The following is a 27,659-nucleotide window of genomic DNA, read 5'->3' on the forward strand; positions in this document are numbered from 1 at the left end:
CGGAAGGCTTATACAGCTCGTGTCTTGTGCTTGTCACAGCACGTGCCCTTCCTTCTTCGCCTCTTCCTTCAGTGTAATAACTACGATTGTGTCCTTAATTGGCGCCCATTGGTCTCTGAACACACTGCCGCTGACTCATGGGTGGTGAATGTCCCTTCTGATACTAAAGGACATCGCCAGTGACAAAGGCGTGATGGAAGCCCAACGACACGCTTCGTTTCAGTTGCTCGGCGTGGGGTCGTTGCGACGTGACATCTTTCCTCGTGATATTACGTCACCTACACCTATTGTGAGTAACTACTGCAGCCTAATGGGATACTCCGGGTCTCTGTGGTGACGCACGACATAAGCAATAAACATTGCATTTTGAATGGATTGTGCACGACATGCGTGGGTAGCATTATGAGCTCAATAGTGCAAACTGTACGAACACCATAGGACCTCGTGAAAGCATTACATAAACTACGGTGCACTGGAGTAGGCTTCACTGTGCTTTGTAGTTGGTTTATTTTGGTACATATAAGACTAATGTTGTTGTTAAGAGCTGCCGTACGCTCGGATAGGGACGTTCGTCTTGCTGTCAATCTACATTGATCCCCTAAAAACTATTAAGGAAGGCGATAAACACGGAGCGTGGTACTGCTATAGGTGCTTCACGCGTCAGTAACAATCAAGCTACTGTAGCTTGTGTAGCTTGTGGACACCGCTGTGTGTGTGGAGCAACGGATACGCTCGACTTGCTAACGCTCATCATTTGTCAATCACTATTGTATCCACGATAGAGTCGTAACGCCAACATAGCAATGCCCTCCACGTTTCTATAGTAACACGTATAGCATCAAGATGACTTTCAAAAGGATCATTTGCAGCACTCTGTTAGGTCAAGTGCGCTCGCATGAATTTATTGCATTGATACTCGCCGCGGTGGTCTAGTGGTTATGGTGCCTGACTGCTGGCCCGAAGGCCGCGGGATCGAATCTCGGTTGCGGAGGCCGCATTTCGATCGAGGCAAAATGCTATAGAGGCCAGTGTGCTTAGATTTAGATGCACGTTAAAGAACCCCAGCTAGCCGAAATTTCCGGAGCCCTCCACTATATACGACGTCTCTCATATCGCATCTTATTTTGGGACGTAAAACCCCAAACAGCAATTATTATTATTAGTGCACCGAGTGAGTAGGTAATCTAATTTTGATGCACCTTTCTAGAATGTTTCCTTAATTTTGTAATCTTCGGCCGTAGGGAGGCGTGCATTCGTGCTCCGAGAAGTAATACGCTTTAAACGTTGTAATACAGTATTCGCACGGAAAACGATCTGATGATATTCAACTCAAGAAAAAGAAACGAAAAGGCGGGCAGCATGGTCCGTATAGGAGTCAAGAGATACATTGAAGAAGCAAGGGCTGAAAGGCGGTAGAGTGGGTGCTTCAGCCATGCTTGCAAGGGCGCAGACACAGACTACAGTCGGCCAAGCTTGCCTCGCCTGCCGCTGCCAGAGGCGCCGGTCTCGCTTTAATTTCAGGAAGTTCCGATAAGATATCTGGGCACGTCACCTGCACCTTGCTCGCAATAGAACCGCCGCTCGCGTCGCCAAGCCCTTCCGTGTCATTTCCGTTGGCCCTGCCCCGCCTGATTGCCTGCGTGCGTCGCCTTCGACCGATCCGCACTCCATTAATGACCAATTGCTCGCACTTTAGTGTCTCTTGTGACATTAGCTCTTACCGCGTAAAAAACCCAGGGTGATTGAAAACTGCTGGTTGACCGGCTTGGTTTTTTTTTAAGCGAAGCTTTTATAACCCACAAATTTAAGTGGTGACGGGCGTCGTGCGCGAAAAGCCCGGCGCCGCGACGTACAGAAATGAGGCCCTCGAGTGTGCACACACGGCCACGTGCGTGTTTGCCGTTATCCAGCAATTGCCGTTATCCAGCAATTGATGCTCCTCTCGACCGTGGGCTTGTCGGCGATCAGCCGTTTCCGATATGGCAGTCTGATATTTTATCGAGGTGACTTGGCATTTCACGTTGAACCGTTTCCAATCGTTGCTTGGATATGAACGCGTGACCGGCGTTGTGGCCGTTAGCAATTGAAGTGTTGCACTGCTGTGCGCGTGGATGGGAGGAAGGAAATAGTTAGGAGGGAGCATTGCGCAATACGATCGATCAAAGAAAGAACTCCCACGGTATACCTCGAAAACACGAGACATAAAAAAAAAAAGACATTTGATATTTTCCACGAGCTTGGATGATATGGAACGAATACAGTCCGCTCCTTCTGTGCAACCTGCAGATGCGCCTCATCATTGACTCGGTCTTGTTTTGAGAGCGCTTACATTGTTGGCCAGCGTGTCCTTGTTTCCTCGTGCAGCCTAGACAGTGCAGTACACATTATAAAACCACAGGTACCAGCTGTGACGACCAGGGCCGCGTGACCGCTGCGAGGTGACCGCGCCCCGCTGTTTCCTCCACTTTGTGCCTTGCTCCGGAGCAGTTAACACTTGTGAATGCGCGCCGCACTTGCGCGTGCGCGAGGCTGCACTTGCGAGCGAGCGCGCGTTTGTTCCGCTGGCGTCCTTGGTTGCGCACACAGTGGCAAAGGAGGCCGTCATGTGCGCGCGCCAGTGATTCCAAGGCGGCAGTGACGACGACGACCTAGTGGCGCTTGCAAAAACAACGCGTCATTTCAGTGATGGCGTACACGACTCTCTTGTTTAAAATGCTGGGGAGGAGGGTAAGGGGCGACCTGAATTGCTTCGGGGTCCTCATGTACCATCACACTATACCGAGGACGGGCGAAGGTCCGCTACGCTAATATCACCTTGATGTTGTTGTCATTGTTGTTGATAATGATGATGATGATGGCGTAGTGGTGGTCGTGAATATGGCTCCCGCTTTGACCGTAGCCACTGCAATTAACTATGTGGGTCTTGAAAAGACTATAGCTCGACTGAGGGCCTAAGTTCATAATCATTGTTTGGAGTCAGTCAACGAATAAAAAAGAGAGGAACAGCCAAACAACAGTAAAGATGGAAGTAGCGTAGGCGCGTTCCTGCGCCGACTGATTTATTAAATTGAAGTAAAAAATAACATTCTTCTATAGCTGGTTTTCAACCAAATGAACCGCATGTATGCTGAACAAAGGGCAAGCAACTATACAGAATTGAACTGAGGCGCGCGATATTTTCGCTCATGTCTAAACCGTGTGGTTCATGTGCATTTTGCACGCTTGCGGATCTCTGCGAATACAGCGTACGATTCCCGTGGGACTTCGTGAAGATATTTAATGTGTATTTAATGAAGGGGCAAGTTATATAATCCAAGCGGCTAACATTACTCACAAGCACGCAGCTATATATGCACGTCTGTTGTAACCGCAGCAGAAATTTGGGAGGTGTACAAGCCACGATCAATGCGGTCTGCGTCTCGGCCAATGAGCTCCACCCACTTACACTCCATCATCCAGGACTTTCCGTAACGTGAGACCCGGCACTTATACACACACGAACAAGATGGCGACACGCAAAGCATGACGCCGTCTACGCTTCTCTCTCTCCTCTCTGTTTGACGGCAGAGATCGAGAAGTTTGGTCGATCTGTGCATGAATCTTTGCGTGCCCGAAACCAGCAATTAGCGCTCGACGCGGGGCAAAAGAAAAAGACCTACGGGAAGTGTAACGCTGCCCCGTGAGCGCGCGTCATCCCCGAATCGGCCCGGGCCATGCCTCGTAGGCCGTTGACGCGAAAATGCGCTGCGGGCCGCGGTGGTGCCGTGCTGCGCGCCGAGCACCGTATTTTCTCCCGAGCAAAATAGCCCTCGCGTGCGGGCGGTTAATCTCCTCCGCTCACGCCACGTACCGGACTACAACAGCCAGCTATGAATCACCAGCTGGCACGGTACGGGCCCAGCGGTGGCAGCACTTTTAGACTGCTCGCGTGTGTAATGCGCGTGTTTTGCGCGCGGTAACGACGCGCGATTCCAGACTTCGTGTTGCGGTTTACCGCATGCGTTTCTTTTATCTCTTATCGGTTTGTGGAAATATGTGACTTGAGGTGATAACTACCTGCTCTTGTTTCTTTTCTTTCATTTCCCTTTTTCCGTGCCACAAAGCGATGTCATGCTGATGGCCCCAACTCAGAAAACGATATATCGAAAACGGTAATCGCACTCTATGCATATATAATAAATCGGTACATATACAATAATTCTTTTTTTCAAGCTTCTTCAGTATTTCTCTGCGTTTATTTCGACCGTTTACCAAATTTTGCGTGCCCATATGAGAACGGAGGCCACCGTTTCACAAGGACTGACCAGCAAATTACAGATGGAAGTCAGGACATCCGAATATTCCCATTAATTCCATGCCTGCGTAAATGTTGGAGCTACCAAATGGACTGCTGACCTTCCGTACAGATTCAGCGCATTTCTCGCAAAAGGAGGTCGTTGTTGCAGTCATCATACCCTTGTGTTTCAGTTACTTACTGCCACGCAAGAGGCTCTCTCTCTCTCTCTCTCTCTCTGTTGCGTCGTCCGCGCAGCAGGAGAATGCGACTCTCCGATCGACTGCCCCGTGGGAGACGGCCGAAAAGCCGCAACCGTGGGCCCCGTTGTGTATAGCTCTGGCCAGACGTATCGATTTCCGGGAATCAATTGGATTAAGTCTCGCTGACGTCTTCCCGGCGGTCGCGAGGAAAAACAACCCTCTTTGTGGATGGTCGGCCGCTCTTATAATGCTTTCGAAAAGGCTCGGGCGCGCCCACGCGTGCCTTCGAGGCCTTTTCGATCGGCCCACTGCTCGGTCTCATCTGTTTTCGCCGTCGCCATGATTCGGGCTTGACAGTTCCTGGAGGATCTCTTGGGCCGGGAAGTGCTCGCGAAAGGGGCCATTATATCGAGAATGTGGAGACGCTGCCTAAATCCTTCGCAGGGCTCAGGTTGTCTTTGTCGCCCTATATACACGGAGCCTTCGAATTTGTGCATTATAGGCCAGCAGACATAGATAGATAGATAGATAGATAGATAGATAGATAGATAGATAGATAGATAGATAGATAGATAGATAGATAGATAGATAGATAGATAGATAGATAGATAGATAGATAGATAGATAGATAGATAGATAGATAGATAGAAAGAAGAAAGAAGAAAGAAGAAAGAAAAGAAAGAAGAAAGAAAGAAAGAAAGAAGAAGTGTGACCCAGTCGGCATTCATTGGCTGGCAAAGGCGATCGTCACTAACAAGTAGGGCAGTAAGAGAGACGAGTAGATCGACGCAAAAGAACTGAAAACAGCCGCACACCACGTGACCGTCGATTGCGCCCTTCCACTTTTCGGGCAACTTCTGAGCTGACGGTTGTTGTTGTTGCTGTCTGGAGATAAGTACGAGCGTGATTGCGTATGACATAGCAGTCATCGACAGCAGCGCATGTGGTCGGTGAAATGAGCACTTAAGAAGGGTGTTTTTTTTATCTTTCCTTTTCTTTTATATTTTTTTCTCTTGCGGTGTTCAATGGCCTGATAAATAACGTGTACCTCTTTTTTTTTCGGGCAGTTGTTGCAAGTTACTGTCATTATAGTAAACTTTTGTTGGGCCTAGTTGGTACATAGCATTTAGGAACCGAACTTCAGCGCAAATGAAGACAGACCACGAAGACAAGTCCTTGTCTTTCTTGTCTTCGTGGTCTGTCTTCATTTGCGCTGAAGTTCGGTTCCTAATACTGTCCATTATACAACTACAAAAAAAAAGAGAGTGGGGGTGGAGGAGGTGAAGCCACATAACTGTCGACAAAGTAGACGCGATTTTGAAGGCGGGGGGAATGCAGCGAAACGTGTTACCCCCTGGCAAATCGTCAGATACAGAGTTATCAAGGCACGTAACGTTTGCTCGACCACGTCACGATAGCCTGTTCATAACCATAATGACGATTTGACACATTGATATCATGAGGACCGCCATATTTGACACTAGCCCAGTGATAACCTGTGTATATATATCCCCTTGGTAACGAGGGTGGAGCGCCGCTCCGCAGCATGCGCTGCAACCATTGACCGCCATATCCTGGCACTGTTGACAATGCTGGGGGTCCCTGCCGTATTTCGAAATGACCAATCAGGGTGGACCAACACGGAATAGTATTCCGTAGTGTATAGGCCTGCAGACGGAAAGCACATCAGCACGTACTCGAGAGTTGACTCAGCAACAAAACAGCGCTGCATGGATCGGGGTTCAGCATGAACCACGAGTTCGGCCGGACCGTAATATAGTAACGTTGGGCCGGACCAACGAAATGCCGGCTCCTGGCGCAGCTCTTGTGCGTCATTCGAGTCGCGTGCGACGCTCTGTTGGCTTTTCCTTGTGCGTCCCGCGCGCCCGATATCGGTCGCGTGACTCACGGAGGAGCCGACGAATCGTGCGGCATCTCACCTGCGCAGGTCACGCGACAGGCCGACGCGATTCTATTTTAACGGGCGGCTCTTTATATGTTTTATGTGGAGAATGAAGGTGTTGCGTCACAATAGAACAAAATAACGAAACGCGATCGCTCGCGGGTGTCATCGCTATACGTTTATCATCACGATCGTATTTCGTCGGCAGAAATGTGTATCCACAAGGATTAAGTCCCGGGTTCACGTCGTCAAAATTTGAAACTGCGATGTTTGTATAACGTCTGGAAAACAGCGCGGTATGGGTTTGTAGGCATTGGCAGGGGCGTTGTATAGTGTAAATTTACAAACAAATTAAACGAATTCTGAGGTTGTGTGCCAAAACCACGACATGCTTATGAGGCACGCCGCAGGGACTCCGAATAAATTTTGACCAACTGAAGTTCTGTAATGTGCACCTCTTGTGTCGCGCTTCATTCTTTATGTATATGTATAAGATACGCATGCAACCCCTTCCCACTGTTACAAGCTGCATGGCAACGGCCACGTGTGCCGTTTCCGTTGCAGACACGCGTGAACGCCTCGCGCCGCTCGGTTCGAATGTCCCAGCACGTGCTTGCGACAGTCCGGCAAATGTTTACTTTTCGAAATGCGTCAAAGGAACGAAGCGGCAAGCGTGGTGTTTGCTGCGCGCGCTTTGGATCAAAGAACTTCGACGTCACGAGCTGGTTTGGGATATGGACTCGTTGGTGCCAATGGTTTAGCATGCCGCGTACACGTTCGCACAGATACACTGCATGTTGCCTATATGGGAGAATATGCATTCAGGAGTGTGCATTTACCTGAGCCTTGGACACCGTCGCTTTAATCATTCAGAGTTGTGCGAGTGCACGCTCAATGGTTGCGTGGCTGCACATTGTTAGCGAACGCACTTTACTATATATAGTAACCCGCTAAACGTCGCTGAGATCGGGTGGGTGGCCTCCACGAAATCTCAGCGTGCGTCGCGCAGCCTTCGCGCGTTTTAGATTTAAAAGCATTGCTCTATAGTCACTCTTATTAGTCCAACAAAGGCTGCGTTGCCTTGTAGTATACTGTCACGAGCTCGCTATGTTAAATCCCATCGAGGTACATACATGGTGACACCAGTGACCACAAGTTGACATTCGCAACGGTGGGTCTGTGGTAGTCGCTCCAACTGTCTGAAATGGTGCTTCGCACCACAGTCGAAACTGCGAATTTCGACCCGCCGCGGTCGTCTAGTGGTTCAGGTGCTCGACTGCTGACCCGCAGGTCGCGGGATCGAATCCCGACCGCGGCAGCCGCATTTTCGATGGTGGCGAAAATGCTAGAGGCCCGTGTACTTAGATTTAGGTGCACGTTAAAGAACCCGAGGTGGTCGAAATTTCCGGAGCCCTCCACTACGACGTCTGTCATAATCATATGGTGGTTTTGGGACGTTAAACCCCAACAATTATTATTATTATACGGATTTCTCCTGCACGCGTGTTAATAATAATAATAATAATAATAATAAATAATAATATAATAATAATAATAATAATAATAATAATAATAATAATAATAATAATAATAATAATATAATAATTGTTGGGGTTTCACGTCCCAAAACCACGATATAGTTATGAGAAACGCCAGTAGTGAATGGTTCCGGGAAATTTCGACCACCATGGGGTTCTTTAACGTGCACCTGAATTACGCACACGGCCCTTTAGCACGTCGCCTCCATGAAAATGCGGCCAGCAGCGGACTGTATTCGATCCCGCGACTTTCGGGTAAGCAGTCAAGCACCATAACTACACCACAGCGGCGGGTGCATCGCGTGTTACACACGATGTCGACGGGTCTTCAATATTGTTTACAAGACGTAAAACTTGTATTTTAGATCGGCGCAGTATAATGGCACATTCGAGGAAAGGGGTTCCCTGTGGGACGAGTGCTATGGCCCCCTTGGCCTTTTGCTCTTCTGTATGCATAACAGCTGCGTTCTCAAACACGCGATGGGCTGTTAACACTGGCTCTTGTGTGCACACCGTGCACCATCTGTAGAATCATTTTGCTTCCTTGTGCCGTCGGCAGCCCACATCTAAACACCGAGTTCGGTTCCGCATTGCTATGTATAGTGCTTTGCACGCCATCTTAGGACACGCATATATACCCTATAGCTGCATATTGAACAGGCAAAATTGTCCTTCGCATTCTTCAATTCCGGGAATGCTGCAGACGCGCTTCCCTGTGCATTCGGTTCGATGACACCTGCATGTCACGCTCAGTGGCCTGTACATTTCTGACAACGACCGTATACCTGATTGCCAGCATATTCCGTGTTTCGGGCGCAAAACATGTCCATCCCACGTCTTACACACGCGCTTAATGACGCCGCGCTGTCTTTCCCGGCTTCCATCGAAGATTGCTTTTCGGTCTGCGCTCCAGCGGCTGTCCTGAAATAGAACCGTTATATAGGCTGCGGCCGCTGACCGTGAGGTCGTCCCGCCCGGGTTGTACCCCGCTGCCTTTTGTCGCACCTTCGACCCACTTGTGACGCAGAAGAGAGCGTCGCGAAGAGGAAATACGGGAGCGTGTGCATTCCGCGGCTTTTTCCTGGCACCCGTCACACGTGTACGAGCGCGTGCGAGGCGACCGGCCTCCTAATTACGGGGCCCCCGATGCCGTTCGCTTGCTGATCAGCTCGAAACCACTTCGCGAGTATCGAGAGCTCCGCGGAACCGTGTCGTCGTGGTCTCACTCTCGCAAGACAAAGCGGAGCGGCTGCAGACTAGTGACGTCGCCTGTTTCGTGGCAAACCCAAGGATGCCTCATTGCCTGCGTGGCCGTAAAGCGTGGCATCACCAGACCCGACCGTGTCGTATCGGCAACGAAACCACAAAACGGTAAGGCTGAAAAATGAAAAAGAAAAAAAGAAGAAGAGAAAAGCTTCCCGGTCACTTGCAGTTGCTTGAGGCAAACTTGAAGAGATTGCGTCTTCGTCGGTCAGTGTACCGAAGTTGAGTGCCGGGACGGGGAAAAAAATAATCTGTTTTGGAAAGTAGTGAGGATTCGCTTGCTCATGAATTGCAGTATATAGCTAAAAGTGACCAATGATGTGCCGGTGGAAAAGGTTAACAACCTCGCAAGCTGCGTGGCGTAAGAGCATCGCAATGGTTTCTTGGTGGTTTACACGGGTTTAGCGTCATGGTGAACGTCTTTTGATGCTTCAATAGTGCCGCATTAGGGTGCATACTCGTCGTCATGTACCTCGTCTTCCCGAGCTGCGAGACGTTCACCGTAAGAACATGTTCGTAGTTATTCCACGGTCTTCTGCCCTAGCGAAGTACCATAACGAGCCGCCATGTTGGGTCAGTCTGGTCGCCACCCGTCTATAGACCCGATTATTTTCACTCTCGCTCCCACGTTTAGAGCAAACATTACATAATCTTGACCCAAGTTATCTGTTGGCGCTGCCAGCGTATACGAGCTGCGGGTTTGGTTACGTCACAATTGATGTCGATCGGACACTGGCTGTCAGCGAGCGATAAGAACAGGCCAGATGCTACAGTGGTCAACCGTTCCATCTGAACCACAGCCCCCAACCAAAGATGGCTGCCCCCTGCAAGCGATGAAAATTCTGGTCTACACCGCATAGGATTAATTGCGTGAGCAGACTCGATCAGCCTGGTCGCAACTCTGTAAGGCAGGATTAACTGCTTGAGGGAACGTCATATGGACAACTGTGGATGCGAGAAGGAGCGCCGGACATAGCGTCATCTGTGCGGCGATAGCCAGCGGCCCGGGCCACTCCCGTTCGCCGTAAACAGGCTGATGCGAACGCGGATTTCCCGCCAACGCCCCGTCGTTATGTGCGTGCGTGGTGCGATACTCTGACAGAGTGCACGGTCTGTTCTCACTCGTTGCGAAACCGATGCGCGTGCGGCGACAGGCAATGACAGCTGCTGCGCGCTCGCGCGGTGGCGTCTCAAGGGGACGTCATGCCGCGACGAAGCCGACGTTCTGGTTGTGCGTTGCGTAAGCGGCCATAGCTGTGGCCGTCTTCCCATTATCTAACCCTGTTTACTTACGGCGAGTGCGTTATCCGTTTCCTGGATGAGCTTGTTAGAGACGAACAAAAGCACCACGTGTTGACCTCGTGTGTCGTCCAAACGGTACATGATATCAACAACGGCCTTTTTTTCCCGGACGAAGACGCACGTAATAACACCGAGACCATGGATAACACCGAGACAAAGAAAGTTTTTTGCTTCTTCAGACGAATATGCCTTGAAAAAAAAGGAAGAAGAGAAATATTTTGATCGGATGACAGGGGAGGGCTAACTTATACATATATGTGGGAATTTAGCAATGACGTAAAAACAAAGAAAAAAGATCACATGGTGCGTTATAAATTTGACTAAGATAACTCGAAGGTCAAAGCCCTCTCTCTTTTAGGGGCGAAGCTCCTCAGGGTGTGGGCCTGTCCCTCCTTTGTAGTATGTAGTATGTAGCCACGCATAGTGGGATGTATCCACTCCATGTGATAAAGATGACGATGACCACTGATGACCATGAAGAATAAGCGCGTTCCAGTATAGTGGAATGTACCCACTACACGTGATAACGATGACGATGACGCTGATGACCATGAAGTATAAGCGCGTTCCATGACGATGACGACTGATGACCATGAAGAATAAGCGCGTTCCAGTATAGTGGAATGTACCCACTACACGTGATAACGATGAAGCTGATGACCATGAAGTATAAGCGTGTTGCAGACCACACATTCTCTTTCTGCCATGGATGAAAACAATCGTGAAGGCGCTCTCGCCCTCGAAAGGCAAAACGGCAACGCCGACAATAAACGTTTCCCCTGAGCTTAACGTCATATGTGAGGACCCCCGCGTTGGTGTGTCAGGTCTTTGTATGATGATCGAGTGGGCAAAATTTATGGGGATTGGCGGTTTACCAGATCACCTCCGGAGCTTCGCCCACTCATCATCATTCACTTCGTGGATATGGCGTAATTTTTTCTCTACCTCTATTTTTAAAACTCCCCTGTCCCTTTCCCCAGTGTTTCTAGACTGGTTAACATCCCTCCTTTCTCTCCTGTTCCTTCCCTGCTTCTTCTCAGTGGATTGTATTGATTCCCCCCTCCCCTAAAGCTTTCTGCACCTAGAGAGGTTTTGCACTTCGGGATCGGAGGCATTGCAAAGCTTTCGGCACCTCACGCGGTTTTGTATAGTGTCTCCGAGATCGGCACTCCCTTGAACAGCGACGATGAGGTCATCATGTGAGGTCACGTTATGTGGCCTCACAATGACGCCACAAATTAGGGTGATATGTGACGTCACGATGACGTCATAGGGCGACGTCTTCACATGACGATTCTTTGTAGCACTCGGGTTCACGCCGACGGTCAGTTTTCGCGTTTGATGAGGCATCTAAGGCTTTCCCCTGAATAAAACTCACACCGGCGACTATTGTCAAAGATGGACCGCCCTGCTGCAGTTAGACCCTATGTGGCTGGTCTCAACGAAGTAATACGTCAACTGTGTCCTGTTTTCTTTCTTTCCTCAGCACGTTGGCGCGACGCGGAAACCGTGGTCTATAAAGTCCGCCGATATTCTGCTGACGCGTATTGCAGTCTCTACTCGTCCCTCTCTAAATTTCGAATGGCGAATGCCTTCGTGACGGGCCACGGTTTTTGTATGCTCACCTGGCGCTTGGGTTTAGCGCGAAGAGCGCGAAGCTCGTCTAGACCACATATACATCGTGGTGTCATGCACCGACAGGTTGATAACCGCGGGCTATCGCACCTCTCGCGTAAAGACGCAGGTAACCATTTCCCAGGCAAGCGCAATTCTTACCGATGGCGACACACCGTGTACGTTACAGCTCACTCGAGTGAACCGCGACGCTATCGCTCCCCAACATGCGCGCACTCTGTAATAGCCCCTCCTGTACGGTGCGCGTGAATCATAGCTATAATCCTGAAATGAGGGGCAACGATGTCGCTATGGCCTCGCGAAAGTATGTTTCAGGTCAGCGCCACGTGACTATAATTTGGGGACGGGCACTGGGCATTGTTCTGGCCTGTCATGACCTCATCTGTCACAACGTCCTCACTTGGGTTTTAGTATATTATGTACACTCATTATAAACGTGTATTGTTTGTTTAGGTAATTGTGCACATGTGTAAACATCTCCTCTTTTTCGCCTACCTTTTCTTTTATTGTGGTAGTTCTGTGCGCTGTACAGACATCAAGAAACTTAAGTCCTCCTTTCAGTTGTATGGGCTGCGCGCTTGAATGGCTGCTTCATCTTCTATCTATCTATCATCTATCTATCTATCTATCTATCTATCTATCTATCATCTATCTATCTATCTATCTATCTATCTATCTATCTATCTATCTATCTATCTATCTATCTATCTATCTATCTATCTATCTATCTATCTATCTAGCTATCTATCTATCTATCTATCTATCTATCTATCTATCTATCTATCTATCTATCTATCTATCTATCTATCTATCTATCTATCTATCTATCTATCTCATTTATATTGCCTTTAAGGCACGTCGACATACTTGCACAGCGAAAAATGAACGAGGACGGAGAGAGTATACACAACACAGGCGCTGTGTTGTGTAATCTCTCCGTCCTCGTTTATTTGCGCTGTGCAAATATGTCGATGCTACATCACCAATTACCTCAAGCAACCGTTTCTTCAATGTAGGGTACATGCAACTGGTCACGGTGGTCTGGTGGTTATGGTGCTCGACTGCTGACCCGAAGGTCGCGGGATCGAATCCCGGCCGCGGCGACCGCATTTTCGATGGAGGCGAAATGCTTAGGGTCCGTGTACTTAGATTTAGGTACACGCTAAAGAACCCCAGGTGGTCGAAATTTTCGGAGCCCTCCACTACGGCGTCCCTCATAATCATGTCGTGGTTTTGGGGCGTTAAAACCCAACAATTATTATATTAAGGTACGTACAGTATATGTAACAGAAGGGACGGGCAAGAAATATGATGGCATACAACATAAAAAGAAAGAAACGCAGAATTGAAAGCAAGAATACGAAGCTACAGAAGGCATTATCATAATTTTACACACGAAAAACTCTTAAAGGTCGTGCCGTCACCGCCTTGGTCTGACAGGAACATCTTTCTTCATTTTCGCAAAAATATAAATATTAAGAACAACTTGGAGCGGGCCTATGTGAGCTCGACTGGTACGTTGAAAAGAAAGAAAGTTGCAGTGGGCGGTCGTCCGTTGCCGCTCTTCACCGTCGATGCGCGCCACGCGTTTAACATAAAATGCGATTTTGGGCGAGATCCTACATGTAAGGAATTGAAAGGCACCCCGCCAGGTCCCATCGCCAACCGGCGCACGTCTTTTGTCGCCGATAAGCTGTAGGAGCCGTTTCGAGGACGTCGTGCAACATCTCTTCTCTTCGGACATTTGCGACTGCCTGCGCTTTCCACACACGTCGCAACCACAGGCCACCCGATTTATAATATCGGCCGTCGTTTTTTTTTTTTCTCCGATAATACTGGTGATGGGGATTCCGAGAAATGTGCGGTCTGTTTCGCGGTTTATCGGCTACTGTGGGCTGAATCATGGTCTGTGTTCCCAGATCTCTCACGAGGCGGAATGTAGGAGCATCCGTGTACCGAGCCTCCACCCCCCCTCCCCCTTCCCCGAAAAAAAAGAAAGAAAGAAGATAGCAGAAGAAAGCGCAGTACACATCGTCAAAGTTTATCTCATATCGCCCGCTTAAGGCCCAGAGTGTCCTGCTGCTTAATCCTACTCAGGCTCATTGGGAGTAAACACCATGTAATGTCGTCTCCTCCTCTTCGTCCAGCTATTTTAGTGCTGCTTTTCTCATGAACTTTATATGTAATAATACACATATATAAAATTTCACATCAACATTTCATGGCCAATCCCCCAGTGTAGGTACGAGCCATATGTGAGGGAACAACAACTACTATACTCATGAGCTCATGAGTCCCTGACAACGTTAACGTTGTCGGGAACGTAGCCATGGGTGCGCTGTGGAGATCAGGCACTCACCCTACCGCCCCAAAAAATTTATATTTTGTCTGCGTCTATAGTATATTGCGCGCACATACAAACACACGTCCGAGCATGCATAAAGGGCGTTCAGAGGCAATGAACTGTATGTATACACTCTGCAACGTATAACGCAGTCAGTTTCGATTTTTTGTTGTCATGGTTTTGCGTGAAAACAACATTACAACGCGCATAATATATCTACGCGGATCTGTTGTTTTCATTATGATGTCTACAAGCTTTTGCAAGCTGTATATCGAGGCAATACGTTTTGTCTTTTACAAAGTGCAGATAACTCTAAGACGTTGTTCTCGCTAGCGGCCATGTAACGGTTCTACTTCCGTCTCGTATAGGCCAGGTGGCACTCGCGTTTCACGCTATATGTGTGCACTACGGAATGGCTGGAAGCTAATGCGTCCTTCGGAAGCTCTTTTGCGGCCGTTTGTGCGTTATTTGTTGGCCAGAAAACGGAGCGGTCACAGCGTGCACCCAATACAACACGCGCGATGGACCAGAAATAGCCACGCATCGCTCGCCATACAGATCCGTGCGGCGACGTTTTCTCTCTCTCGCGTGCACCCAACCCAAACGGAGGCGTGACCGACCGTTGCCGCTTTTTTTTTTCTGTCTGCTTCCTTCTTTTCTTTTTGATTTTCTTCTTGGTCATTATTCTCCTCATGCTGCTTCACGAAATCCCAAGGTAGCATCCTGATCGTTGACGGAACAATGGGCGCCGCGCTGTATGCACCTGCACTCATGCCGTGTTATATACCACGTGTTCTATACCGGCACACGCGAAACCATTATCTTTCGTATTTCACCCGGTGCAGGAGTGACAGTTTCATATATTTAGTGGCGCCGAGTTCAGTAAGAATGATGCTGTAGCTATTCTGCGTCATTGTGGAGTGAGCACAGTTTCGCGCAAAACTCGACGTTCAGCGCGCCTCAGTTGATGACTTCGTTTCTTGTAATTTAAGTGCACGCATAGGTAAGCACGAAATAGGTAAGAATGAATAGGTAAGCGCATCTGTTCTCCACTGCCGGGGCTCTTCATCACTGCAGTGTTGAGACGGCTGCAATGGTCGGGGTCCGTTCCACGGATACGTGTTCTTGTTGCTCGACATCACGCGCGTTCAGTTATGTATACGAGTGGACGTTTATTGTAATTTATAGTTCCCGAAAACTTGCGAGCCTTATTTCACGTAATATCCTATTCTCTTGTCATCGATGTCAGTGCCTCGCTGCTCGCGCGAAAGTGCCCTTGTCGACTTATTTCTATGCAATCCGCGCGCACACGCCCGTCCGTCTGTGCCTTGATCACACGCTGCATTTATTTGGCATGCTGCTGAAAAATCCTGAGGGATTAATCTACGCCCCCGATTTTCCTTCAGCGTCGAGCCCTGTGCCACGCTTACAGTTCCAGTAGCTCGATCCGCCGATAGCGAGCCAGCTTAGTTGAGCAACATCGTGCAGCATATAGAGATTATACACCATAAACTCTTCATATATGGCGGTGTGAAAATGTCTTTAGGCAACTTCCGCGGTGACTCCTCGTGAAAGCCAGATAGCGCAGGATCGCTTGTGTTCTTCGTAGTCGTAAGTTTGACAGAACCAGCGCCGCCGTATAATTTGGCACCCCATGAACGACGCACGACCCGCGGATGTGATACGAGCACATATGTCGTCTCATGTGTGCGGGGCGAGCGCTCGAAGGACGCGCTGGCTCGCAGCTGATGAAATTGCGATGCCCGAAATTGCCAAGTTTCTCTTATCCGATAGCCTCGAGGCTACACGGCCGCGGGCAGATCGCCAACCGCGTCCTCACGGCGCCATTCGGGCCTTCATGCACCCTCCTTGTGCTTGAGCTGGGAATCGGAAACTTGCTCCAATTTCCTTTTAGTGAGATTTAGTAGTTTTAAGTAATACAGCTGATTGATTGATTGATTGATTGATTGATTGATTGATTGATTGATTGATTGATTGATTGATTGATTGATTGATTGATTGATTGATTGATTGATTGATTGATTGATTGATTGATTGATTGATTGATTGAAACTGTATGCCACGTTTCTGTGTCCTTTATTTAGAACTGTTCGTAGTAATACACACGCTATAACATCATGCCTGAATAGGGCAGCGGTTGAATGTAAATCGCTCACGTTGATCGACTTTATCTTGAAACGTAAAAATAATTAATAATAGCAACAAAAAAATTAAAAACCTGCGCGATTCTTCTGTTGTGTCATTTACAACACGGCTGTTGCATGTTAAAAGTGAGTTCGGTAACATCTAGAATACAGTCAAACCTCGGTGATACGATCACAGCTCATACGAATTTCGGGGTGATACGAATTTTTCGTTGGTCCCGGTCAAGGCCCATTGGCCTGCATCGTAATGGAGTACGGTTCTTGCGAACCGATTTTCACCCAGCGACGTTTCATACGTACGTACGCTACCACCCAGGTACGAAGAGGTGCTGTCCGCGCTGTCGCGGAAGACGCGCCAAGCACGTGCGAGCGCGGGAACGCAAGCGTGGGCATGTGCGCCGCACTGCCAAATTGTCAGAATCACGGTGTAAAAAAAAAACACTTCTAAAGGTGGACAAGGACCGAAAGAAGGCGAGCACGGTATTGGCGAAGGAATCAGGCCTGACAACGTCAACATACGCGACCGTTGAGGTCACACTTGTGCAGGCACGGTCGTAAATCTCCCAAAAATCTTCCCCAACACCTACGCGATAACAAAACCAGAACACAGGACCGTGGTTCTGTAATTTTGTGGTCTTGATCCATTGCGTCAAAGCGCTTCTTTTGTTACTTTTGCTGCAGTACTGAAGTGTCATGCAAAAAAGCATACTAAAATTTGGAAGGGGCTACTGCTGTCGCGGGTCACAACGCACCTCGTCCATTAATTAAATACGCGCGTACGAACCGCATATTTACGAGCGCTGGTATGATTTTCGACATCTAAAAACTTTACTGACAATCATTCAGGGTTCTTCCTGACGTTGCTGCGGCCCTGAAAAACAATAAATGAAAACGTACTCCAAGTTTCTTTTGTCGCATGCTAATTTTCCATGCTCTCTGGTGATACGAATTTCGGATGATACGAATATTTTTGGTGGTCCCGTGCGATTCGTATCACCGAGGTTTCACTGTATATGCTAGATGTCACCGTGATGTGTGTGCACGGCGTGTGTATTGTATCGCTCAAGTCGTTGTGCGATGCAGAAACTGCAGGCCATGCGGTGACCTGGAAGGGCAGACACATATGCATTATACTAACGAGACAAAACCTGTCCTCGCACGCACGCACGCACGCACACACGCCATTCAGCCAGCGTTTGTTGTGAAACGGAGTACACACATTTTGCATATACGATGTCCGTTGATGTGGCATCGAGTGACACCGCGTGTATACGTTGCAAGCACACTCCCGCGGTGAGGCAGGGCAAACGAAGCGACGGCCGGCGGTCGCACATGGAGCGTGCGCGAAGACCACTGGCGCGAAATCGCCCGTCACGTCGCGTGCAAGGCGCAGGGGAGCGACCCGCCTTCCTGGCGGAAAGAAACCGCCAAGGACGACATCGACTCCATCTATGCCGACTTTTTTAAGCGGCCGCGATACTTCGCAGTGTATGTATGTACGAATACGCGATCGCACTGCGTAAAAAAGCAGTCGTTTTCGCAGGCAGCGATGCACCGCGTACAAGCGCGCATCTCAACGCTCGATCTCTGCTCGTTCCAGGCGTTATACCACTGTGACGCGCGATTGTGCTTTTTTCAGGCGAAAGCCTTAGAGGACTCATCAAACGCGAAAATTCACCGTCGGCGTCCCGCGGCGTCAACACGAGCGATGCACAATCAACATCACGTGACATCTTCGTCATCATAACGACAGATCGCCATAATTTGTGACATCACCATGACGTCACATAATGACGTCATCACATGACATCGTCGCTTTGTCACGGAGACAGTGCGAAACCAAGTGATGTGCAAAAGCTTTCGGAGGGGGGCGGGGGAGGATCAGTACATCGACTGAGAGGTAAATACAGTAAAATCTCGTTAATTCGAACTCGGTTACTTTGAACTTTCAGTTAATTCGGATTGATGCTCTGGTCCCGGCAGAGCACTATGTAGAGGAAAACTCCCGATAATTCGAACGCGTCGATATATCTACAACGGTTAATTCGAACTGGGAGCCCCTGATTTTCATTGCTCCTCGCAGAAGTCGGCCCACTGTGATCAAAATGCGTTGCAAAACCAAACCAAACCAAGTTCACTAGAGATGCAAAACAACGAAACAGCAACATTTCTCAGCAGATGAGCATTCGGACGCTGCGCTGGAGCTCTTGAGCAAGTTGCAAACGATGCTCATGGGGTCGCGACAGAAGAAGGAAACGCAAGCAAATGCAAATTTACTGATTACTTTTAATTTTCATTGCGTTAACTCCATGGCATCTAAATGAAAGCGTTTTGGAGCATAAATAGCGTCATATATTTCAAGATTAAGGCTTACTGTTCACATGAATGCATGTCGGTGCTTGTTTCTGGCGTATATCACTGACTGATCAAATAATTCTGTTCGCTGTTAGAACTCCATGAACTTAATTTACGAAATCACCTGCCACAAGCGTGTAGTAGCGCCTGGTTCGCGATAATGAGTCCAAAGGTGACTTCCTTGGCTTCTGCCCGCGTAGTGTAGCACGATGTCTGTTCGCTCTATATAGCGCCCACCTGCAAGTCCCCTTTGAGTCAGAATTAACGAGATTTTACTGTTTTATTGTAAAAAAAGAAGTAGCCGGCTTTCGCTTTTGAGTCGTCTTAGGCGAATTCATAAAGGACCGGGTGAGTTCATTCGTGTTCCGTTTGCTGCTGTTCATAATGGCCGTCTATAACGCATAAAGGCCCGCAGCCGAAAGTTCGTCAGGAAAGTTCAAAGTTCGCTCCATGATACAGGGATGGCTTCCGCAGGGTAGTGCATTATACTGCAGCAGCGCTATAAAGAACACGTAAACAAGTAGCCGCTGCAGCAGCAGCTCAAGCGACACCGTTCGAATCGATTGTCGTGTGAAACTGAGATTGTGGAAATGTGGCGTTTGCGTGCAGCGCTCGCGGGAATCGGTATCACAAAGAGCCGTGAGCGAAAAGCCATTCCAAATTATAAAATAATAAATAAATAACCACTCCGCTTTTATATAGAGTCTATACGGCAGCGCCAAGACCGGCCCGTCGATTTCTGTGCCACTGAATGCGGCCGACTGGCGGTTGTGAAGCAATACTCTGTAGTCGAGAAAAGATGCGCACTGGCTGCTGCAGTATAAACACGGCACGTGCCCGTTGCCTCCGGAGTGCCGTTGAACATTTAACACCTTGTTGCTGGGCCGGAAAGTTTACTCTGTTTTCTTTCTTTTTTGCCATCTCGGATGCCCGCTTCGCCCCTTATCGAGCTGGGCACCGGTTTCACAAGGCGCCGAAGCTGGCACCTGTATAAGAAACTGGTCGTGTGTAGCTGCGCAATCGATGGCGCTCGTCCATGCATTCATTCTTTGATCGTTGCCACGAGCAGACTTCGATGACCCCGCTCCTCCTTTCAGTCGTTTATATTTTCTGCACCTGGGTGCGTACGAATGAGCAGAGCCAGCGAAAGTTGGATGAAGCCGGCATGCGGCGTTAGTGAACAGATCAAGTTTCACGCGTGAAAGGAACACGCAGATCTCTTCGAATGTCGCCTCTCATCTGGTGATCTGGTTTGCGCGTGTGGTCAACGCCGCCGCTACATGCCTTGTTGTAGGAGGTCTTCTTTAGTCCGCAAATTTCATTAAATGAACGCACTCTCGATCCTCTCTCCACTCGACACTAAAGAACTAAAAAAATGATTGATCGATCGATTCATTGATGTTAACTTACGCCTTACACCAGTATTGCAAGAACTTGAGCATTACAAGAGCTCCGGTCTGTTGCCGACGTTTCGATATCCACGGGTGACATTAAGCAACGTCGAACAATTGATGGATACACGTCGGCGTTTCGAAGTTCCTTGAAGATCCGCTGACGCAATGCTGACAGGATGAACACTCAGAGTTCCTTTCTCCGAGGCCTCATTTTGTTCTTTTAATAATTTAGATATGATTCGCGCAGTTCAGATTGGAGCTGCACTTCGTGACGCGAAGGCGCCGTATAGTGAACAGTTCCATATCCTTTATCAGCCGGCGCTCGTGAATATGCATCAGAGATCTTGAAAACATCTCAGTGCGTACACATTCGATCAGCTCATGTGTGCGCAGCTGTTCATATGGTCGTAAATAAAAACGTTCCCTTGAAGATACGTGGCTCACTAGACAGTATGCGGACGAGTGGACGCGTGTATACAAAACGCCGAATCGCTTCAAGCCACGAACGGGCGATAAATTAGAGTACTTAAAGAAACACACCCGTTCATTCGTCGCAGCCGCGCGTCTTATTCATGCATGCGCGCGTTATGGCCGTGTGTATATGCGCCTGCAACCTGCAGCGAGCGCCATATAGACATTTGCCGGTATGCATCATCCACCGTGCGATGGGAGACGGCCTGCATTTATCCGGCCCACGTTGTTGCTCGGCTGATAGAGAGTTCCTTCTCAGTCAAGGGGGCGTGTGCATGATACGCGCCGCTGTGCCGCACGTGTTCGAGCAAACTTCGATCATTGCGTTGTCGCTGTCTTCTCATGCGCGAAAGCAAAGAAGAAAGAAAAAAAGAAAAATAAAGGAATGGCTCGGGAGGGATATGCGTGGGAACAGGCGCGCGTATGGACAACATAGATGCGCCACACAGAGCGTGTTCTAGATACGAGTCGTTCAGCATTGGCTCAACACCGACACGGAGTCTGGTCCGTGCAACCCGACAGAATGGCACATCGATTGTCCGGTCTCGCACGGGGCGAAATCAGCATACAGGGAGTGGGCGCTCGGTGTCCAGACATTGATTTCCCACGACGCTGTGCAGCATGTTATGGCTGTACCTATACGTTTTCTATAAGCGTGGTGCTATACCGATCTGTACGTAGTTCTGCGTGATATTTACCGTTTTTCTTTTTCTTATGTTGCTCATTTAACAGGTGTAAGTGACCGCCTTGAGAATAACGAAAGCGACACGCTGGCTTTGACTTGAAGCTTTCTTAACAATAGTAGAACCATAGCACTCAAACTAATATGGCTATATCCAAACTCGGCGTATCCTACAGCTGCGCACGCTTGACGTATACTTGTCTAAAGTTTTCCATACTATGCACGTCTGACAGGACGCCTAACGTTCTTCGTGAAAAACTGCCATGTCTGTATTGTCAGTGTCTGCAATACTTCTACAGCCTACATGCAGTGCTGTAATTACAGTGAAACCTCGGTAATACGAATCTCACGGGACCACCAAAAATATTCGTATCATCTGGAATTCGTATCAGCAACAATCATGTAAAATTAGCATGCGACAAAAGAAAGCTGGCGTACATTTTCATTTATTGTTTTTCAGGGCCGCAGCAACGTCCGCAAGAACCCTGAATGATTGTCAGTTAAGTTTTTAGATGTCGGCAATCATACCAGCACTCATAAATATATGGCCCGTATGCGTGTATTTAAATATTGAACCAGGTGCGTTGTGACCCACGACAGCAGTAGCCCCTTTAAAATTTTAGTATGTTTTTTTTTTTTTGCATAACCACCGGAGTACTGCAGCAAAAGTAACGAAAGAATCGCTTTGACGCGATGGATCAAGGCCACAAAATTACAGAACCACGGTCTTGTGTTATGATTTTGTTATCGCGGTGGTGTTGGGATGTTTTGGGGATATTTACGGCCATGCCCGCACAAGTGCGACCTCAACGGTCGCTTATGTTGACATTGTGAGGCATGACTCCTTCGCAAAGACCGTCTGGTCTTCTTTCAGTCCTCGTCCACCTTTCATAGCATGTCTGATGCACGAGGCATGCACGTGTAAACAGAGTACAACGACAGGAGCCCGCCTCGACGCGTTAGAAAAAGAAGCATGGCGCTAATATCCTCTGTAATCTAAACGCGAAGGCACACGATGCCACTTAAGAGCTTCAAAGATTCGCGCACACAATCTCGGAGGCCGTGACGCGTCTCGGAAGGTTTATTCTGACCGTAAGAAAAAATGTTTTTCTGATACAGTGATTTTGACAATTTGGCGGTGCGGCGCGCATGCCCTTGCTTGCATTCCCGCGCTCGCACGTGCTTGGCGCGTCTTCCGGGACAGCACGGACAGCACCTCTTCGTACCTGTGCGGTAGCGTACGTTCGTACCAAACGTCACTGGGTGAAAATTGGTTCGCAACAACCGTACTCCACTGCATTGCAGGCTGATGGCCTTGGCCGGGACTAACGAAAAATTCGTATCACCCCGAAATTCGTACAAGCTGTGATCGTATCACCGAGGTTTCACTGTATACCTAATTTGTCAAAATAATCAAACTGACGTTTGTGCTGCCGCACGTAATCAACATTAAATACCGGTGCCGGTGTAAGATACGCATTCGCATTTGCACCAGCTGAACACGAGAAAGCGTTCCGAGATCACGAACATCGAACCAGAAGATGAAATGTTTTTTTCTTATCTATCCCAACTTGAATGACATTCACTTATGAGAAGAGATATGCGTGCGTGCGCGCCGGAGCGTCTTTTAGCCCATGTTCCACGGACCGCCCAAAGCGGAGGCGTAGTCGAGTTATGAAGCCTGCAGGGTACCCTTCTTCCCTGCAGGTCAATTTAAAATCGAGAGCCTCTCGCAGTCCGACGTCACCAGTGGAATGAAAAAGCGCCTTAGCTGATGTTTTGATGCAACCAAATTCATAACCACAGGCACAGTCTAAATTAGCCCGGGTTCTTTCGCTATAACTGGCTTCTCACTAAACAGCTTCAGCGGAGCATGAGAAATATGTGAGTCACCGATTCCTCGAATTCACCAACAGATACATCACGCACCCGTCACGGCTGTCATCGTTTCGGCGGCAGTCGAACCGCGCTGCAGCCGCTGTTTGTTCGCCGTCCTTCCCTCGGTGGTTTGTTCAAATAAGATTTGTTTCTATGCCGGGCGGCCACACCTGCCTTCGTGTTGGATGCGCACATCGCCTCGTCGAGGTGCGTTTGTTCTGACTGTTCCGCGCGGGAGGGACCATCTCCGCCTGTTGGGGTCGTCGCCACCAGTCGTGACAGGAGTGTATGGCGTGGCGGCGTCCGCCGCCCACGTGTTTCGGGGCTGCGCGGCTTCCCCAGAATGGCGGCTCCCCGCGGGTCATTTGCCTCGGCTGTCAGAAACGACGATCGTCCGGATGGGAAATCGCTCCACTGCGTACCCCCCTTGCCCGCTTCCATCCACCTCGGCCCGCCGCGCCACCGCATCCGACGTGCGGTGCACCCGATGCCGGGCTATCCCGAGCGTTGCACCTTCGGTTTGTCCCTCGCGGACCACGATAGCCGCCGGCTCTGTTCCGGGACTTAGAAGCGAACGGCGAAAGTTATCTTGCAAACATGTTCAGGCATGTCTATACCAGGGGTGGCGCCAGGATTTTTTTACTGGAGGGGGGGAGTTATGCGCTTTGTCTTTAATGTGTGCTCTTTGCTGGCGACAGGTCTCTCTTTTTTTTTGGGGGGGGGGGGGTTGATTGGGGGGCTGCAACTTCAACATGCGCCCCCCGCCCCCTCCCGACATGCCACCCCTGGGCGGTTGAATACCTTTCGCTGAGAATGCAAACAACCCTCCCAACTACTTTGTCAGCTGTTACTTGATTTTCGTTCGTTTTCAGTTGGCCGCCCGTTTAACGACTTTTGTTTCGAGTTTGCCGCGTGTACAAACTACAAATATATAACTTGTTTATAGTCTGGTATGTTAGACATACTTGAAACTGCTGGTAGCGCAAGTTGACACATACACAAGAGAGCGCGCGCTCTCGTAGATTTGTCTAGTTATTAGTGCTAAGTACAATTCGAAGTTTGCTATATATATATATATATATATATATATATATATATATATATATATATATATATATATAATATATATATATATAATATATAATATATATATTATATATATATCCAAAGAACATTATGGGCTGCGGAAAGAAACAGTAAGGGTGTGAACGTTTTGGATGAAACCGCACAACTGCAAAAGCGTCAGATTGAATATCATTGCCCCAACCCTCGTGAATCGCGAGGTGTATCAGAAGACATTTACGGAAATTATGCAAGGAGCAATAATCTACACTCACGCAGAAAATGGAACCTCAGGTATAACACAATCTCGCGCAGCGTGAAATCGCATGGTGCACCGCACTTGTTTTTGTGAATGAGAGAGAGAGATTAAATGCTGCCTTTGTGTAGTGCTATCCTCCGTTTCGTGTGTGTATCATTTGTATCTTTAAAAACCGAGGCACCACTGTAAGCCGGTTCAATAACAGCAGCTTTATTCGAGTTTGAAACGTCGCAGTGGGAACAGGGCTGTTCTGTTCATTTTCTTTTTCCTGACTTCCACTGTCGCTGAAGATTGATTATTTACGAGCGTGTATAACGTAATGAGACAAATAACCTCGACTGCAGTGTACCGTGGGGGTGACTAGGTGATGGCCTAATTAATGGCTCTTTCAATAGATGTTTGCCGCGCCGTAGACTGTAAAGGCGAAACGAAGGACGCATCGATTTGACATGCAAATGTTATCGCGCGTTGTTCTGCTGACGACGAAAGGTTTATCGTGCAAGCGCGGTTAGTCAGTTCAGCAGTGTGACGAACGACAGTGTCACCGTATCGCAAACACATAAGGGGTGGGGGGGGGGTGAAGATGAAGCGATGACGTGCCTCTCGCGAAGGCCTGCCATTGGTCCCCGGCTTTCCAGAGTAAAGGTGGGAATTAAGTAGTCGCCATTAACGTCAAAAAGCATGTATAGACGTAACCATGTGCATTAAAAAATTACGTGAAAGGTCCGACTGAGTGGAGGTTGTGGCGGTTTGGGCGTGTTGGTATGACATGACCAATAAATACTAAGCGCACAAACAGACGAGGACAAAGAGCACGTAAGATACACAGGCGCTGTGTGTCTTACGTGTTCTTTGTCCTCGTCTGTTTGTGCGCTTAGAATTTATTGGTAGAATTGGCGTGCACCTTTAGATGATCTGTGGTGCCCCCCCCCCCCCCCCACCTTTCTCTCCCCGTGTGCATGCCTATGGGCTCACCGATTACACCGATTTTATTTTACGCCGGCTAAGCGTCCGAGACTCCGAGCATCTAACCCGTGCCATCGCCTCTCGTTTCCAGAAAAACAGAGTCGTCCATTAAACAGGCTCGAGTGTAAAACGGGCGCGGCTTGCCTCGAAAACCCCCGACTCGGTGCACCTGCTCACTTCCATCATTTGTCGCTCGAGCCGCAAAAAAGAGCAGCTGTTCTCCGGATACGTCAGCACCTGTGCGGTGATAGAGCTGCCAGCCGGCGGTGTTTTGCCGTCTCTTTCCTCTTATCCTCTGCACTCCCAAAGCGAGGACATCGTCAGACTGTTAGGAAGTGGCAGCGCAACGACACAAGGACAAAGAAACGCAGTGGACGCTGTCCTTGTGTCTCATGCAATGAAACAACTAGCCCAGGCCAAAGCACTGCTCGAGGACATCATCTTGCATACGGGAAAGCAAACGCAAGACGCCATGTGGACTGAGAAGCGACGGCACGCTCCTCCGAAGAGACCCGCGAGAAAGGTGTGAACGACCGCCGTCGGGGTATACGGCAGACGTGCGACGCCCTCTCCGTTGGCGTCGCGTTGCCTGGTCGTTGCCGCTAAATTGGCGGCGCCCTGTGCCATGCCCCGGGACAATCGGAGGGGGCCACGCCTGGTGGTTATGCGCGAGGGTGGGGTCGCTCATCGCGTCGTCATCAGCCCCTTGGCGTGGCGACAGTACGCGAAAACGTTCGAGGCGTTAGCGAGCTTGCCGGTGTGTACGACGTCACGAGCATTCGCGGGCTCGTTTAGCGGTCAGGAATGTTGTCTATGTTGCCCGCGGCGCCCGCGCCGGGATCTCCCATTCGAGAGTGATTTTATGAGCGCGCACAGCGCGTGGAAGGCGTAACGCGAACTCTATTTACGGCCGCGTGGCAAGTGTTTCCCGGACTGTTAATGGGATGTCCCGGCTTCTGGGTATTTGTTCTGCTCCCTTCGCCTTCATTTGCTTTCTTTACGCTCGCCGGTGATGAGGCCGCAGCCGATCGTCGGACCTCGAAGTGCTTTGGCCCCTTTTCGTGGGTCAGCGCTCTCGAATGAAGAACTTCCGTCAATCAGCAGCTCGGGGGCAAAGGATTGCTGTGCGCACGGTCAGGCTTTCGGTCGCTAAGAAAAGAATGTTTAATTTTGTGATTTTACGCGCCAGACGACATGATTATGAGGCGCGCCGTAAGGAGACGGATTATGTTGCCCGAGGTCCTTTAACGCGCAACTAACACAAGTAGTTTTGCATTTGGCTTCTTTCTATCGAAATGCGGCAGAAGGGGTCGGGAGTCGAATCTGCGACCTTGCGCATAGCATCGGCCCTGGCGTGTCCTGAAGGTTGCGCGCGGTTGCAAAGGCCTGCAAGGCAATATTTGCAAAATTCGTCTTTCCTGCAAAGTTTTTTTTTTTGTGTGCTTTTTCACCACCTCATTCTAGTGAAAGCACGCGAAGAACAATGCTTTTCAAAAATTACTGCGGGATTTTCACGCCTCATTGTCGCCCCTTCAGCGTATACGCATGGTGATTGACGACCCTTGACATTTGGGGGCGTAATTTCAATGAAATTGGGAGCGACAGAAGTGCAACGAGTGAGAAAAGCAGTCTGAACGAGAGGGTTCGGTTAGAAAAAGAAAAAAAAAAAAGATTTAAAGCAGCGTATTATTTGGCGCGAAATCGCGCCCGGAGAAAAGCGCGCGCACGTACATTGTTCTAGCTCGTCTCGCGCACTTCTGGCTATACGGTCATACAGCTGACTCGTGTTGTACTGTAACATGCGCTCGCAGTACGATCACCGGGCAGTGAACGATAATGACGAGCGCCCATATAGACACGCCTCTACCGACTGACTGCCGGGTCGCGGAAGGGCGCGGGCGCAGGGCCAATGGCTCCACGCTGTAGCACGCAGTCCCTGCAGCGTTGCGGTGACGACGATGGGAGG

General features: G+C 49.2%; 2 protein-coding genes across 16 annotated transcripts in view; both read left to right on the forward strand.

Moving 5' to 3' along the window:
* Positions 1–27,659, forward strand: part of LOC119388044 (histone deacetylase 4) — a 552,121-nt gene that overhangs the window by 364,868 nt on the left and 159,594 nt on the right. The gene's annotated exons all lie outside the window — the stretch shown is intronic.
* LOC119388046 (dnaJ homolog subfamily B member 6) overlaps positions 1–27,659 on the forward strand; it is a 351,281-nt gene that overhangs the window by 9,067 nt on the left and 314,555 nt on the right. The window lies entirely within an intron of this gene.

The sequence above is a fragment of the Rhipicephalus sanguineus genome, chromosome 3 (genome assembly GCF_013339695.2).
Source record: "Rhipicephalus sanguineus isolate Rsan-2018 chromosome 3, BIME_Rsan_1.4, whole genome shotgun sequence".
NCBI lineage: Eukaryota > Metazoa > Arthropoda > Arachnida > Ixodida > Ixodidae > Rhipicephalus > Rhipicephalus sanguineus.